The sequence below is a fragment of the Lissotriton vulgaris genome, chromosome 6 (genome assembly GCF_964263255.1).
Source record: "Lissotriton vulgaris chromosome 6, aLisVul1.2, whole genome shotgun sequence".
Lineage (NCBI taxonomy): Eukaryota > Metazoa > Chordata > Amphibia > Caudata > Salamandridae > Lissotriton > Lissotriton vulgaris.
In genome coordinates, this window is record NC_141694.1 from 1,797,055,068 (window position 1) to 1,797,059,595 (window position 4,528).

The window sequence follows — 4,528 nt, forward strand, 5'->3', positions numbered from 1 at the left end:
TCAACAAAGTCAGTCCAGCCCTGAGTCTGTGTCTTCTGGGTCTCTCTGAACAACAACCTATATTGTTCAGTGGTTTAAGCCAAACCCATCAATCAGAGCACTCTTCAGGACAGAGCAGTTGTTAGCATCCTCATCACTAACTGTGAGGAGCTTGTCTCTACCTTTTTCTGAAAAGGAGAGCCATAAGATTGCTGCCCACTGACTTTGGGGTACCTGCTGTACTTTGCAGGCCCTCTCCAAAGCAGTTATCCACTTGTGGATGTCCTCCCCTGCCTTGTGGGCGGGCACAATCTTGCTTAGGTTTCTATTATCATAGAACCTATCTTTATCCCTAGGGATATTGCTGCCACCAGTGGGTTCTAACCCACTCTCTCTATGCTCTCTAGCATGAGCAAGCTTCTCTTTGGCCAGGGCAACCTCAAGTTCCTGTCTTTGTATCCTAAGAGCAGCTTCTTTTATTTTGGCCTCATGTTCTCTCCTCTGAGGGGAAGTCATCCCTCTCTGAGTAGGGACTCTAGAGCCATTAGAGCCATTGGAGTGCTGGGAGTCACTTGAGTGATTCCTGTTCCTCCTATACCCCTGGTTAAGTCTACTTGGAGGCCTGAATGGGACTGGCCCATCTTCAGCTCCGAGGTGACTTAGGTTAGCCTGACTAAGCCCCCTGACTGTACCCTGGCTACACCTTCCTCCATCAGACACCTCCCCTATCTGATCCGAATCATCATCATCATCATGGTGACTACTGTCATCATCCTCAATTAGGACAAGGGGGTCCCTAGCATCTTCTGTTGGAGTCAGGACCTCTTCATCACCCTTAGCCTCAGACTGTTCCAAGAGCTCTAGGAGTTGCTGAGTGGTAGGGTTGGGCCCTTGTTTCAGCTTCCTTGTTGAACACAAATTTTTCAACTCCTGAAAGGTGAGAAAAGCAAATCTGGATGGTGCCTGGGGTTGGTCACCTTCCACATTTGGAATCCCACTGGTTCCTTCTGTGCCAGCCATTTGCTCTAGTGAGGTGGATGTGTTGTAATTTACCTACTCTATATGTTCACCTACTGAACCCTCTCTAGTAGTTGTAGTCAGGGTGTGCTAAGCCCTATCCTGTACAACACTAAGTCCAGTAGAACTTAAATATACTATCTTGTTTTTTATATGTACCTATAGGTACCTGTATGATCTTTCACAAGGTATTGGCAAAGATTACAATGGTAAAACAACAGCAGGCTCAAATCCCAACCGCTGCCCACCAATGTGAGAAGTTGGCCTGATATATGATGTTCACTAGTTCTAATGACCACCTTGTATCAGTCCAAACAACCCTTATGGAGATTGGTTGTAAGTCAACCTTATAGACCAGCTATCCTAGTGGTAGCGTGGACAAAGCAGTCTTAGGCTAAACTCTTTTGGCATTTGAAGCCAGCTGTATTACCATATGTAACCCCCTTGAACACCAAGTGAAAGGACACCACACAGGATATATATTCAAAATATATATGTATTTATTACTACAATAGTCCTCTGAACTCTTTATGAGCACAGGAGCAAACACGTTAAAACAATTCACTTGATAATATACAAAAGTAGCACAAATATGGATAGGCCCGGGTGGCCCCTAAAACCATATACTAAGGAAGTTTTATAAGTACCACGAGTCGAAAGGAAGTAAGGCCTAGGGCCTTGGGAATCGCTGGGGCTATGCTGGACTGCTGCAAGTTAGGATCTCGGAGGTTCACGGGTTCTGGTTTGCAGTGCGCAAAGTTAGAAGCAAGTTACATTGAAGTCAATGGATGCGTAAAAGTTTAAAAGGTGAAAGTAGGAAATCTTCCGGTCAATCTAGGACTTAACCCTCTGGAATCTGGAGACTAGGAGTGTTAAGCTACTCGGAGGCATCGGAGTGCCAGCGTTACCTCACCCACAGGAAGCAGGTGCAGTGGTGCCAAAGTGTGTCGGGATTCTGCAGGAGTCCGGTTGGAGCCTTGGAGTGTTGATGCTGCAGGCAACCTGATGTGAAGAGTTCCGGTGGATCCAAGGTTGGATCTGAAGAGGTGAAGACCTGAAAGCAGAGGGGACAATGTTCACAGCCACTAGCCAGTGACCGCCATGGAACCAGGAAGGAACCAGGCATTGTCGGGTGCCAACAGGTGATCTCATGAAGCTTGTCTCTTCAGCAGCGTGGACTAGGCGACGATGACGACGACCAGGAGTCACTCACGAGCTGTCCCACGAAGGCTCTAGTTGATGGCGGTGTCGGCTTCTTGATCGGAGAAAACAGGCCTTGGCTAATGCAAGCCACGCAGGAAACAGAGAAGGCTTCTCACTCTAACCAGCAAGGTCAGAGGGGTTGCTGCTTTTGGGAGCAGCAAGGGCCAGTCTGGAGCAACCAAAGTTGTCGTTTGGTCGCCAAAATGGCCACTAGTAACCGGATAGGCGCGTCGAGTGGAACAAAGCAGAAGGGCCCCACGCAGATCTCGTGAGAGTTGGAGGGCTGGTCCTTGGTGCAAATGTAGCTCGGTGGTGGGGCTTCTCAAGACCCCAAGCACAGCGATGAGGATACCTCAGGGGCTGCGCAGTCAGCTTCTTGTGGACGTTTCAAGAGGTCCGGTCCCACGTCTCAGGTCGCCTCCACTCGTCTCAGCTTAGCAGGGACTGTGGATCGGGCTGTTAGATGTCTGGGAGTCTGGTTCTCGTCAGGCTCTGGGCTCAGGAAGTGGCGGCAAAGCAGTCCGTGATAGCTGGATGGTGCCTGTGTTCACAGGGTGGCCACTCCTTGGCCACAAGGGAGATTCTTCAGTCTTCTGAGCATCAGAACGTCGAAGGTCCAGAGTTTCCTCTTCTTGTAGTCGAATTTCAGGGTAATCTGCCATCTTGGGACTCAGCTCCTACTTTTAAACTAATTCTAGGGGCTGGACTACCTACTAGGTCCCTCCTATGGGTGGGACCAGGAAGGGGGATGGTTACACCCCCTTTCCTTTGTTCAGTTTTGCGCCAGAGCTGGGGCTGGAGTGCCCCAGCACCGGTTTGAACTGGCCTATGCACAGGGACACCTTGTGTGCCCCGGGCATGTCTGATTCTATTCAACCCTACCTAGCCAGATACACAAAATCATGTCTGGGGTGGTGCTAGCACCTCCCAAGGCAGGAAACCCTTTGTCCATGCCTCCCTCGCTGGAAGGACTCCCAGCAGCAGGAGGTCAGACTTATGTCTGTGGTGGCAGCATCCATTTTGTGATGCTGAGGCTCTGTTTAACTTCAACCGTGGTTCAGGTTCTGTACATGATGTGTCCCTCTAGAAGGGTGGAATGCTACCCCCGTCACCAGAATTGGCAAGCGGGTAGTATTCCAATTCGTATGACACCTTACTCGACATGTTTTGATAATGTCAAACCAGAGCTAGCATTTAACCGCGAGGTTCATAATGCACTTAAGAGTATATGGTATGACGCTATCAGGAAACAGCTAAAGGACATGGTTCCGAAAGCTGCAGACAGGCTCAGCTCATGCTAGAGCACCATCTCACACATAACCAAGCACTCTGCCTCCAGGATTGATAAGGCCTGCCATAGGAGTGACTTATAGGTTACTGTGTGTCCTTGTATGTGTTAGATATAGAGATAGTATACCTAAAGCAAAGGGTGATTACACCACCTTGCCCCAGCTGAGTGATCAGCCAGTTGTGTCAAATAATAAGGCCAGGCCAGGGGTGGCACAATACATGCTGCAGCCCCTGGTAGGCCTTGGATGCACCTATGCCCTGGGTACCTAGGGTACACTGTACAGGGGCTCACAAGGTGATCCATGTTCCAATTGGTAAGGCACCTAATGTGCCTTGGCATAAATTTAGAGAGAGAACAGCAGGCTGTGGGTCTGAATGGAAGGCCCACAGCTACATTAAGTCGTAAACCAGTGAAACAAAAAGCAAAAATCTGGGGTGACCATAGGATAGCAGACCCTACTCTCCCACACACGCAACCTGGGCTTCATCATGGACTCCTCCCTCACTATGACCAAGCAAGTTAACGCCGTCTCGTCTTCCTGCTTCAACACCCTGCGCATGCTTTGCAAGATCTTCCGTTGGATCCCCACCGACACCAGAAAGACGGCCACCCAGGCCCTCGCCACCAGCCGCCTGGACTACGGGAACACCCTCTACTCGGGAACCACAGCCAAGCTCCAGAAAAGACTGCAGCGCATCCAGAATGCCTTAGCACGACTCATCCTAAACATCCCTCGCTGCAGCCACATCTCTACCCACCTGAGAGACCTGCACTGGCTCCCAGTCAACTAGAGCATCACGTTCCGACTCCTCACACACGCACACAAGGCTCTACACGACACAGGCCCAAATTACCTCAACAGCCGCCTCACTTTCTACACACCCACCCGTCAGCTCCGATCTGCCGTTCTCGCCTTCGCATCCGTCCCTCGAGCTCGGAAACCCACCATCGGAGGAAGATCCTTCCCCTACCTGGCGGCCAGACATGGAACTCCCTCCCCACCCACCTTCGGCTGACCCAGGACCATCTCTCCTTCAG